The sequence below is a fragment of the Zea mays genome, chromosome 4, assembly GCF_902167145.1.
Source record: "Zea mays cultivar B73 chromosome 4, Zm-B73-REFERENCE-NAM-5.0, whole genome shotgun sequence".
Classification (NCBI taxonomy): domain Eukaryota; kingdom Viridiplantae; phylum Streptophyta; class Magnoliopsida; order Poales; family Poaceae; genus Zea; species Zea mays.
In genome coordinates, this window is record NC_050099.1 from 212540541 (window position 1) to 212553943 (window position 13403).

Below are 13403 nucleotides of genomic sequence, written 5' to 3' on the forward strand. Positions count from 1 at the left end.
TAAATAAGTCAGAGGAGATATGATGGAAGAACTGGAGAAAGAGGCACTAGTGCTTATGTGAAAATTGGAAAAAATATCCCCATAGAGTTTCTTCAATCCTATCTTGTATCTTCTTAAACATCTTCCATAAAAAGTAAATGTTGGTGGTCTTGTTTAGTATAGGTGGATATTTCATATAGAAAGTGCATTGAAGAAGCTTAAACCAATGATAGGAAATAAGGTAAGAGTTGAAGGATGTATTGTGGAAGAATTTAAACTCAAGGAGGTAGCACACTTCACAAGTTATTACTTTGTAGAAGAACACAATGTATTTGCTCGAAAGAAGAGATACCATGATGATGAACGAGAGGCGCCTCCGTGTAGTGATCTTTCTATTTTCCAAATGAACAGTAAACTGTTTGTCCACCCAAGGCATATCACTTCACTATGGATCAACGGAAGTCTGCTTCTACATGTTCACGAATATGCCTAAGGTGGATAAATACTTTGTGTAAGAGTTAAATTTTGTCCTTAAATTGTTCATATGTCAATTAGTTTATGTTCTCAAATATTTCATGTCATGCAATGTTATGTGACTTCGAGTTTGATGAGCAAAACATGAGGTGTCTCGATAGACCAACAGCGAGAGAACTAGATAAATTGCACCGTGATGGAATGCAAGGGCGACATACTTTTATTATGTGGCTTTGAGACCATGTAAGTCTTAAATTATGTGGCTCCAAGACCTAATTTAAATATTTTAATTCACTTCATTGCATACTTTGCTAATGCTTTGTGGCATAATTGACAGTTTGGTCGAGGAAAGGAATATGAATGATGACTTACGTTAGCTGTCTATTGGAAGCATATCTACCAAAAGCTACGGATTTTAGGACGTCAATGGAGATATCGCTTTCATACAAGCATATTTGAATATAGTCATCCCATGGCTACCACTAAAAATAGCAAAGTCGTTACTAGGACAACCGATTCGAAAGAACACGAAGCCAGCTATTACAGGATGATCGAAAATATAATCGAGATTACATTTCATGTGAATAAGCCTTTAGCGGTAGTCTTCTTCGATTGTAAATATAGGTCCGAATTTGGTATGACACATGTGAAACATGAAAAATTGCTTTAAGGGCATGACAAGTATATCCTTTCCCATCAAGCAGACCAGGTTTATTTCTCGACATATCCATGCAAAGAGTTGTTTTCATGGTGGGTCGTGTACGATGTCAACTCCCACGAACGCCTATACACTCCTGGTGCGGATGAATATAAATTTGAGCACCTTGAGCAGGTTGATGAGGTGTTTCAAGAAGAAGATTTGCCAGCTACTTTTGTATTGACCCTGCTACAGCATTAGATTCACTAGTTGCAGACAAGAATGACTTAACCTTTCTTGAGAGAAGGAGAAGATAATATGTTAGTAGAAAACTTACATGGCGACCTCTTCCTAGAAGGGTACAAGTTGATCATAATTTTGATATATTTGACAAGTAAAGTATTTTTTTCATTCATTTGTTTTTATTTAATAAGTAGTATGTCATTTGTATTTGTTCATTCACTTGTTTTAAACATTGTACTAATGAAAAATTTTCTATTTTGATGTAGGATGCTATGAAAGTTGAATTAGTCGGTTAAGGGGGTTGTTCAAGGGCCTGTTTTGGGATAGTTCTTTGGGCAGCAGTAGACGTTGAGAGCTGTTGCGTGCTGCACATGGAGGCAAGATAACATATTTCTTACTAATGAGTTTATTGCTTACATATATTTAAATGTTGAGTTTGATGTACTAGGAGTAGGAGCAGCAGGACGTGCAGTACCAAGAGGAGGTGCAACACCAGGAGGTGGTGAAGCACTAGGAGGAGGTGCAGCACCATCATGAGGTGTAGCACGCGGCATGGGACCAGTGGGAGCACCAGAGATGTCAGCATGCGGCTTGGGACCAGTGGGAGCACCATAGGCAGCAACAACAACAACATGAGGGCCCCGACAGGATGACGATCCTCAGGATGATGTTTTAAGAGGTTAAACTGTGCCATGCACACATCGCTCTAGGAAAAGCATAGTAAAGCCTCCTCTCGTGATAGACCGAGAGACCAATAGGACCTTAATCAGACCTCTTGGAGATCGGTGAATGTAATATTTTAACTTGTCTCACATATATTTATGTGCAATGTTAAGGGTTTTTTGTGTATTGCAGGCACTAGGAGGACCAAACGTTTACCAGCCAGGGACACCATATGCATGTTAACCTTGTGTTGGGTGCCCTTCGCTGCCTTCACTACCATGGTCCCGTGAAGGTGTCAAATGAAGATGGCTTGGCGGAGGTGCTCGTCAGTAACTGGGACCACACCGACATACAGGGACTAGTGCGCATGACTTTTGGGTATGATTTCTCCATTGTTTTTGTTCTATTTCTTAATATTCTTATTCTATGATTTATAACCTTGTATTTGTATTCTTTATGTTGTAGCTCTGTTTTCGGTTGCCTAAAGGCATGAATTACATGAGGCACGCTGAACATGTGTTCCAAAGGAATGCACAGAAGCTGGTGAAGGATTCAATGTACTTTGCGAGAATTCATGCCACAAATCTTTGTTTTCAATTGCATCCAGACGAAGAAGGTCCCATGACTAAAAAGGAAGGGTCCTCAAAGATACACCTGACTGAGGAACAATATCGTGAGGTTAGTATTCAATTTGTTTTACTATTTTTGTTGATTGTTTTGATTGATAGAATATGTAATCTTATGTGTGCAGATGATGATTCCATGGATGACGCCTGTGCCAGATGCGTACCATGCTTGGTGCTAATGATGGGCTTTCGAATGCTTTCAGAAAGCGTCAGTGCATCACAAGCAATGTCTAGGCATCGATCCTAACCACAACTTTAGCGGCGCCGACTCCCTCTGAAAAGCTAAACGAATGGTTAGATTGACGTAACTTTGTTGATCACTAATTAGTATGTTTACTTATGAAAGTTTTTTATCTCTATAGGAAGCAACGAGTGGCCAAAACCCTAGTGACATTGAGTTGTTTGTGGTGGGCCACAAAGGAATAGATCCTAGTAACCCAAGTAGTTGTGTAGCCAGACGACCATAGATCAGCTGGTGAGTTTTGGCTCATAATTATAAAAAATACGAAGTATAAAAATTTATGCATTTGTAAGTTCATAAATGGTGTATGGGCGGCATATGGGGAAGAAATGGTTTGGTGTCATGATCCCAACTTCGATTGGCGACATGAACTATTAGATCCCTGAACGTGCATGCTAGTGGTGGCGGAAAAGCTCATGGATGTTTAGCTCTATTTATAAAATTACATGATTAATATTAAATTGATCATGCACTAAGCACACTTTTCCAATCACATCTAGATACACACTCTTCGATGAAGTGATTGACTCATCTGACGTGACAGCTCAAAGGACTGGTTCATCGTATCGTAGCTCGTGATATCATTGACTAAACAGGCAGGAGTTGGATATTTTGAGGTTGCGTGAGGAGATGAGACAACAAAGGGAATATTTCATGGCTTGCATTAAACATCAACAAGGGATGTTTCAAGTAAGTATAGATGATGCAATCTCAAAATTCATATGCCGTGGTTTCGAAAACTGTGGACATAGTAGAATTTATGTTCGGTGGGGGGAGGCTAGCGCGGACTTGACTTCGATGGTGAATCAAGTGACTCGAGAGGGGATATACTAGTTCAAGATCGCTCACTACATCCATTGTAGTGTTGATCATTGTATTGCTCTTGAAACGTGTTACAGAGGGTGCAAGTATGAGAATGAGAGAAAGGGGAGAACTCTAGCTATAATGCTCCTCGCTCTCCTATCCATGCCTGTTCGGCCCTCTCCCTTTTATAGTTCAAAGGGAAGGCTTTTACATGGGGACATGTTATCTGAGGTGTGGCATGATCTATCATGTATGGGGTCCTTCTGATGTAGTCCTATTGACGTCATCTTCTAATACGTGCGTAGTTGCACGTCCGGTATGATGGATCACTCCGTCCTACCCGGTATGCATGTTATTGTAGATACTCCGATGTTGAGGTTCCCTATAGTGGAGTTTGGCTGGTCCCACATGGCAGAGTTGTGGGACATTAAGGGTTGTACGTGGTGACACCTCGTCTCATTGATAGAGATTCACTATCACTCCTCCGGCATGCTGTGGCGTCAGCCAAGGCGGTGCTTGGTGGCGACGTTTTGTGGCTGGCATGGGGCAATTGTGTCAGCTATGTCTCCCTATCAGGTGGGTACAGGCATGCGCCTGCCGTGCGCATGACTGGGATCATGTCACTGGGGCTTGCAGATGTACTAGCCCCTATTATGAGCTTTTTCTACTATGCGTTGCAGAGTTGCTCAACGGGAGTTGGTCATACTACCTGCCTCATAGAGTTTCCCATTGGGAGTTGATCAGTCCGCCAACCTCGCAAGGTTGCTCATGCGGGAGTTGGTCTGTCTATCCGCCTCACAGGGTTGCTCAGCGGGAGTTGGTCGGTCTATCTGCCTCACAGGGTTGTTGGGTCTTATTCCTATATGGGTCATCACAAGTTATGGCCCAACTTTGGGCACCTAGTTTCTAGGGATTCATCATCATATATTCGAAAACAACATCTACAATAGTAACACATTTGTTCAATAGTCAATGCAGCAATAGGGCACGACATTACCAGATATTCCACCACCACTACCACCACAATGCAGCACTTTTGTATCCACACTAGCTTAGGTACGCTAATTTTAGAAAATTCTCTTATAACATTGTTGAACCTAGCATTTCATCTATTTATTATTGCAAAAACATGAACTGTATCTAATGTTAATCAAATGTCCATTAAACAGGGATCGGGCATACAACAGTTCAACACCACCCACACACATATATACCTACACCCTGAGACCAGGTACATTTTGGAACTCTTGAAATATCCTTATGATTTTGTACATTTGTATAACTAACTTGTTGATATTTGCATTCTTACATAGGCTACACTAAGAGCGGGTGGGAGTGGGACATAACCAGCTGGAACGACTTTTGTTAACTCCCTCTTCTTGTACCCTCCTACTGGTGGCGGCAGCAGCCAAAGCTCAAACCATCCAAGTGGTTGTCCCTAAATCGTTGTATTATACTTTATATTTGAACTTGTGGTTCTTCTTTGGTTATGGATGGTGAATGATATGGGTTAAACTGAATTTATGTGTTTTGGTGAACAAAGGACTTAACTTGTGTCATTGTTGTGAGTTGCATTGGATATGTGAGCTATGTGTTGGTAATGTGAAGTATGTGAGCTATGTAAAAATTGGTAATGGGTTGGTATTGAATTTGTAGTGTGAAGTATGTGAGCTATGTGAATTGGATATGTGAGATATATTGATGTATTTGATGAGTGTGAGTTTTGTGATGACATGTATTGTATATGTATTGTTTTTTGAAAATTAGATGAGAAATTGGCAAAATACTCTGTTGTTTTGCAGCAACATAGGTTAATCCCCATTGGCATGACCATATCCAATAGGAGTTCCTGTACCCAGGATAACCCCCATCGGCCAGGGTAACCGATAGAGATTAGCGTATTAATTGCCATTGGCCATAGTGGTGCTGACAGGGATAACTTATTGTCGTCGGCCAAGTCGGGCCGATGAGAGTTAGTGTATGCTAGGTGTTAGTGTTTCAAACCTTTCTTGGACAAGTAAATTTAATATGCATGTTCTGGGCCCCGGAGGGAGTGCGCGGTGGGCGCATGATTTATACTAGTTCGAGCAAAATGTCCCTACGTCGATTCATTGGCGGATTGCGCTACCGACACCATAGATGATCAAAACTCGTAGTAGGGGTTACAAGCGGGAAAGAGAAGATGGAGAGGCTCCCAAGTATCTTTACAGGGGTGGTAGTCAAGCTAAGAAGCAACAGAGTGGAGTCCTAGTGACGTCTTCACTTGGTGGTGGGGCTCCAACCTCCTGGTCCTCATCGGCGCCCCTCCTTCTCCTGTTCGTCTGTGATTCATCCTTGTGGGTGCATGCCCGAGTGAGATCAACTCTGTCTAAAAACATCCCCCTTGTTTAAAGGCCAATCGCTCCCTTTTATAGGGTAGGAGAAGGGTCGGCTAGGGGTGGCTTCTTTAGGAAGGAGTCGTAAGGCAAGGGTAAAACCAGTGTTCTACCCAGGGTAAAGCCACGTGTACTCGTGGGGCCCGGGGTTGCCTGGATGTCTAGTATTTACCATGGCGGATGGTGCAGGGATGTGAGGGTCCCAGGCGCCATCATCTAGGCTATAGCAACCACTGGCCTAAGTAAACTAGGGCTCGGCACGGCTCGTCGCATTGCGCTCTGCAAGAGATCTATGCACTCAAGCCTAGCTCGATATGTCATGAGTGTGTCGTAGACTGAGGGGCACGCGGACCATAAACGCACCATAGTACCTGGGACTCATAGGTCATGAGTGCTATGTGGGCCGAGGGGTTCATAGGTCATGAGTGGGAAGAGTACCGGCACCCACGTTGTGGCTCTGTAGCAGCCGTGGTTAATGTGGTCGGATTATTTACGGTGGGTCAGTCTAGGGCCAAGCGTAGGATCCACTCAAGTCGTCTCCTTCCGACATACCTGGCCCCCTGTCATGTTCCGCGACACCCGACCCTAGGCTCGGTGCTGGTTGGTTCGACAGGGGGCGGGTTTATTCAGGGTTGACGCATCTGCCTCCTCCAGCTGACCAATGGGCCCCAACGACTAGGGTCACTTTCCCCAGCGCACTCTCTGACTGGCGGGCCCCATAGACCGGGATCATATCCCGAACAATAGTCCCCGAGCCCCCGGGGTGAGTGTCTCCCTGCGTGGGCTAATGAAGGGTCGGGCGGTGTCCTATCCTTTCTTCGCAAACTTCCATAGTTTTCTCGTAAATGCCACCAAACTGTCGCCTCCTTCCATACGTGGCACTTGGTTCATGCGTCGCTTCATCATGCCTCGTGTCTTTCTATAAATGATCCCTCCATGTAGTGTTTTCATCATGCCTTGCCTTTACTTTCTTCATTTAGGCAAGTGTTCAGCGGAAGAGTGCCACCGGTGCTCCGTCCTCTTGGGCAAGAGATGATCGATTCGGGGTACGGGGTTCATTCTTCCTCTGTCTCCAGATTCTTAAGATTGTGCTTGTCTCATATTCTTCTTTGAGCAGCTAGGTGATTTTGATGAGGTAGAGATAAGACTTCGAGATGTCCTTCTGCCAGGGGCGTCCTGATACTCTCATCGCAGACTTCTTCAGATCTTCGGGAGAGACTGGCCACTACCCAGACGGTGATCAAGGCTGCCGAAGGCGAGGTGGCTGGTCTTCATGCTCGCCTAGTGGTGGCAGATCACCTTGTTGTGGGTTAGTGTGGTCTTCTGCTTTCATGAAGACCCCCTTTGGTTGTCCCTGACTTTTTCCCTTTTTCCTATGCCATTCCCAGCACTAGATTCAAAGTCATGGGCCTTCGCGAGGGTGCAGACGCCGTGGTCGCCTTCGTCCAGGGCCAGGGTTCCGATTGAGGAGAGTGCCTTCTCGACGTAGCCAACAGGGTGTGCCTAGTCGTCCGTCGCGGCGCCTACTGTGGTGTCGCTGGTGCTCTGGCCTTTGTGCAGTTCTGGTCGGGCTAAGAGGTCAGCACTGGGTACCTTTTGGAGGACAAGACCGGTGAAAGTGAATTCATCCCTTTTGTGGGTTTTGGTGATTTGGATAACAACACATTTAAAGGTCTAACATGTTTGCTAAGAGTTGAACATGAAATTTAGTATGATGAACATACTTGAATAGTGTATAATGACCAATGAACAAAGGTTCAACACAAGATTAAATAACCAATGAGACAATGCAAATGGATATAATATGGTCTCTATATTGGTTTGAATATATGGACAAGACCTAAGAAATCACTATGCATAAATATGATCTGAATAGAGGTCGAAGTGATTAAGAGGATTGGTCAAGCCAAAGTGAATAAGATATGAGGAATCGTGAATTGGCTTGGCCATATTACTATTCGTCCATATATGCTTCTATGAGAATCAAACTAGAGCTTGATTGATCATATCATTTATATCTAGATGACATTCAAGTAAGGTTCACAATATTGAAGAAATTATTATCTCAATGGATGCTCAATATTATGTGACTCAAGAATGGTTTGACAGGGTGAAGATAACAAGGAAATGACTTCGAGGAACTAAGCGAAGGTGAAGGCCAAGCGACGGCTTGTGGACCGAGGTACCATGGCTAAGGTGAAGAAGAGAGTACTTGCACTAAGTCGATGAACTAATTAGCTATCAAAAGTTACATTGTGTTGATGCATCAGTAAAGTGACTTGAAGCCATGATTCGAACTCATATATGGTGAAATGGTTCAAGTCACTGAGATTGATTTGTGTTTGCTTCAAAAGGTGAGAGAAAGATGTTTGTGATCCTTATGAAGCAACGCCATGGAGAAATCACACATGAGACACCAATTACTCAAGGAGTTTACTTAATTATATTTTATTTAACTTGAGTATAGGAATCGTCATACTATCAAGGAGGATCCAAAAAGAAGGTTGGTGTTTGCCAAAGCTCAAACCTCCAAATTTAAAAGCTATTTAGAAAACCAAAATTCTTTGCACACTCAGTGTACAACTGTTGTTAGGATTGAGAAACGGAGAGTGTTCCTATTGAAAAACAGTTGAGCTTTTTCAGCTGAGTTAAACTTTTTCAGCTGAGTTGAGCATTTTCAGCTGGGTTGCACTTCTTCAGCTGAGTTGAGCTTCTTCAGCTGAGTTGAACTTCTTCAGCTGAGTTGAGCTTTTTAGCTGAGTTGACCTTCTTCAACTGAGTTGAGTTTTTTCACCTCAGTTGAACTTCTTTAGTTGAGTTGAGCTTTATCAGCTAAGTTGAACTCTCTGGCCAAAACCAGTTGAACTTGCCTCCGCGCCAGTTGAACTGGGGTTTCTCTCCTAAACTTTCTGGTCAAAATAGATTGAACTGTCCCTAGGGGCGGTTCAACCGGTCACTAGGACATCTGCCTAATCTGACCTGCAGGCTGCTAGTCTGACCTGCAGGCTGCTAGTCTGACTGGCAGACTATCTGTCAGCTGACACTAGGGCGGTTGAACCGCCCTTAGGGCCGGTTCAACCGGTGTCAGACCATTTTGACCAAGCTGACCAGCAGTCTGCCAGGGTGGTTGAACCGGCCCTAGGGGCAGTTCAACCGGTCCTCCATAGCAAAATCAGCCTAACGGCTAGTTTTGATGCCCCACCTATATATACCCACTCCTACCTCTCTCCCCATATAGAGCACTACTTGAACTCCATTTCTAACCTGAGAAACACCTCCCACTCTCTCTCACACATCTCTTGCCTCTCCCATTTTAAATCTTTGGAGAGAAAACTTTGAGTGAGATTGAAGAGCTACGAATTTTTGTGCTTCATCTCTAAATCCTTCTTGCTCTTCTTGATTCGAGGTTTGGTACTACATCGAGTTCTTTGTGGATTCATTACCCTTGGAGCTTCTAGCTCCTAGACGACTAGGTGTCGCTTGTGAGTCTCCAAATGTTGTGGAAGACCACAAGAAAGTTTGTATTACCCGCTCGCATGAGCAAAGATTAGTGTGTGGGCTTGACCTTTGTGGTCGGAAAGGGAGGATTAGGGTTGAAAGGGATCCGACTCTTTGTGGGCGACGCAACGAGGAAGTAGGGCACCTTTTTTGTTGTGACCGAACCTCGAGATAAATCTTATGTCTCTTGTGTTCTTTCTCATTGTGAAAGAATTGTTCATATCTTTTTGGTGTGTGGATTTTGAGAAGTGCCCTTCTCAGTTCTACTACTGTGAACCCTGTGGATCATCTAGGACATCTTATTTCCAATGATAATTGGGTGAATTTCGAGATCCATTCAGTTTTATATCTCATTCTTTAGTTGAGCTCGTACAAACTAGTTGAACCATTTTGACACTGGTTGAACCGGTTTTACCCAGTTTGTTTCTAGTTTTTGTTGAAAAAGTTTCTGCTTGCCTATTCACCCCTCTAGGCAACTTTCAACCGCCAGCGCTCTAGAGGACTTTGAGGACGACTTTGGCATAACCGCCAATCTTGTGGTCAACATCCTTAAGCTAGAGGATGTGATCAACGGATCTCCCTAGTTTAGGATGTATTTATAGGTTGTTTTGGCCACAGGATGGCCCATGCCCTTCTAATATTATGTCTATTTCTAAACTTGGTGGAATTGTTCATCTCCCTTTCCATCCCCCGATATTTTTAGTGCCTAGTGCGAAAATGAGTTTTGGTGTTCTTATTTTGGGACTTCTCTTATTTCTGATCAAGCACCATGCGGCCTCAACGCATTTCAAGGGCCCAGAAGGTGGTTCCATAAGCGTTTGGCCCATCCTGGCGTTAAGCCAGTCATCCCTAGTTTCCTGCATCTCGCACGTCTTCGGAGAAATCGGGATTATTGACATGTGGGTAACGGCATTCGGCTACGATACTCCCTAGGCATGTTCCCGTCTATGGCCCGCCATGTTGTTACCCGGGCCTTCCTCTGATGATGTTGGGTTCGTCTAGGGGGCATTTCATCCTTTCCCATGCAATCCATCCACCGAAAGGGGAAGAGGGAGTTGTCTCATGCTCCCCTTGACAATGGAGGTCTTGGCGAGGTTCCTTTTTTGTGGGGTGAGCCCCCGAGTCCCCCATTCGTTAGGAAGGATCCATCTGGGGGCGCATCTTGCCTTTTATCTATTCCTTCGCATGCATCCAGTCAACCGGGAGGGGAAGGGTGAGTCGTACCATGTCCCCCCCTTGGTGGTTGAGATCATGGCACTTAGTGGGCCTCGGTCAGCTGATCCAAATGGGTCCTTCTTTTTGTGTAGCGAGCCCCCGAGTGCCTTGTTCATTACAGGGGATCCATTTAGGGGGGCGCTCCATCTTTTTAATACTCTTCCTGCACATTCTGTTCGCTGGAATGGGAAGGTCGAGCCGTACCATGCTTCCATCGATGGTCGAGATCATTGCATTCGATGAGCTACAAACGGGTAATACGAGTGAGGCCTCGGTTCCTTTAGTAGGATCCAGGAACGGGGTCCTCTAGTGACTGTCCTCATACTCCTAGTTTCTGAATCATATAGTTGTCAGCCTCATTCGACCGGGTTTGATAGATCATTGCCTTTCTTCGCAATAAACCATGAATCGAACGTTCCCTTGGACTCGAACACGATTTAGAAATGCCCTTGGCACTCATGCACTAGGGTAGTGGCCGCTACAGTGCCCATCTCATAATCGACCCTTACTTTGGTGTTTCAAGAGCGGACGCGAACCATTCTTGGGCTGACCTTCGAACTCCAAAAAGTTTACGGGATAATCTAGGCTGCCTTGCAGTCATGAGTCAACGAGGTCCCAACGGTCTTTACTGGTAGGTGAGAGATAGTATCCAGTATTGAAAAGATGGGTTGAGTCATCTTACCTGGTCTCGGCTCAGTAATGGTTTGGCCTCGGTGCCACTTCCTACATTGTGCGGCTTTCTCCAGATCCGATCAGTCAGGCCTGTGGACCATGCATCTCCAGGATGCTTGTTACGTTTGTCCCAACCATCTACATCGAAACCGGCGATACGACAGTTACCTTCTCTCGTTGCTTACAGGTGTATGTCCTCGGTCGGACGGCTATAGCTTGTGGGTCGGTTGTCCTTGGCTTGCTTTCTTAGGGCTCTATTCGCCCCTGTGTCGTCGTCGCTCTAGTTCGCCACCACCTTTCGCGGGTCTCCATGGGGTTGAGGAGCCGCTCCCTAGCTAATAAAAGTCGCTTGGATGTTCTCGTCTCTCGCAGGCTCCTCCGCAAGGGCGACTACCTACTCTCCATCTCCGAAGAGGTTCTAGATCCACCGTTGGGTTTTGTTGTTTTGTTCATGCACTTCCACGAGCGTGGCCTCACAATGCCTCCTCACCCTTTCTTGGTGGGGCTACTGCACCATTACAAGATCCAATTGCATCACCTGAACCCTAACGGGGTTCAACACATGGCCGCTTTTGGTACCCTTTGCGAGGGATATCTCAGGATGTTTCCCCATTTCTGCCTTTGGTGCTACTTCTTATCAGCAAAGTTGCTCTGCAAGCTGCTAAAGCAGGATCCTCCGGTGAGGGCGACCCAAATCCGATGCCCGACCATCCACTTGCGGGGGACACGATCCAAGAGGTACATCCCCTTGCTATTGTGTTCATCCGACAGAGGCTGGCATGGCCACTGGTTTAACCTGTGCAACCATGGTGCTCCGTCCGCTGCTGGAAAGGGCCTTCCGTCTTTTCCTTTCCGCGGTGCCCTCAGAGGCCTCTCAAAGTTGGGCGAGGTGTGTCATGAAGGAAGGGGAGAAGAGGACGGCTGGGGGCATCGTAGTGTTAGCGAATCTTCATGATCGCGGGGTCACACTGGCAGGCGTGATCGGGAACTACCTCTGTGGGGGTGGCTCCTCTCATGGCCAGATAGTGGCCACTTTTAAAAATGACCATCGAGGCCCCATCAGATGGTAGTCTATTGAGTGCTCCGCCTCCCAGCGACGTGAAGATCACTCGCTGGCTCACAAGGCCATGGAAGTTCAGAGGGGTGCAAATAGGGCCATCATCCCATATGTCTTCCCAATTCCAGTTTGCCCCTTTGATGCGTCCCGAGCTAGGATTCATGGATTTTGTGAATTCGACTGGTTCCACTCTATTCCTCTCATCTTTCTCTCTTCCTTTTTTGTTAGTTTCGCACCCTCTGATTCCATCTCGGGTTCTAGGACCAGTCTGCACTAAAATGGACGCCCAAGATGCATCCAGACTTTGATTGTGACGGACTTGATATGGTTGTAAAGATAAGGAGATTATGTAACCAACCCAACTAGTTCCACCCTAAAATTCATCCGGAGTCAACGGGAATCGTCGAAACAAGTCAGCGTTCAGATTCTGTTTTGGTGCTGCGACACCGTTTGTTGGGCCGTTGGGCCGTGTATCTTCGTTGAGCCCATTAGGGGCGCGTCTAGGGTTTGCATAACCCTAGAGTCTTTATTAATAGCCGCCACATCCTTGTTAGAGGCGGGTTTTGCTTAAGTTTAGATCTGTCAAGAATAGTCGCCGTAGATCGGTTTGTGAGACCCCAACTTGTGAGCTTAATCATTCATCCGCAATATTATAGATTGTGTTCTTTCTTGTTCTTGCTTGTGTCTTTGATTCTCAGGCAGGAATTAGCCCTCATGGCGAGGTCAATCGTGCAGCGCACGGTTGATAACCAGAGGAGAAGTGGTGTTGTGATTGCGGGGTTCTAGTCGTGTTGATTGGAAGCTGGATCGTTTGTGTGACATCTCCACCAAATCGATAGTTACCTTCACCTGACGGAAGATCGGGCACCCCTGTTCCTATCAAGTGGTATTCAAAGACTCAGGTATTACCGTTAGGCTT

The 13403-nt window shown here is 45.4% G+C and overlaps 1 long non-coding RNA gene across 1 annotated transcript; it reads left to right on the top strand.

Annotated features, from left to right (window-relative positions):
• Positions 1-7004: 7004 nt before the first annotated feature.
• Positions 7005-7817, top strand: LOC109945623 (uncharacterized). Its single transcript, XR_002268882.1, has 3 exons — positions 7005-7088; positions 7160-7351; positions 7431-7817. It is a non-coding gene; the product is annotated as an uncharacterized lncRNA (long non-coding RNA).
• The last annotated feature ends 5586 nt before the right edge of the window (positions 7818-13403 follow it).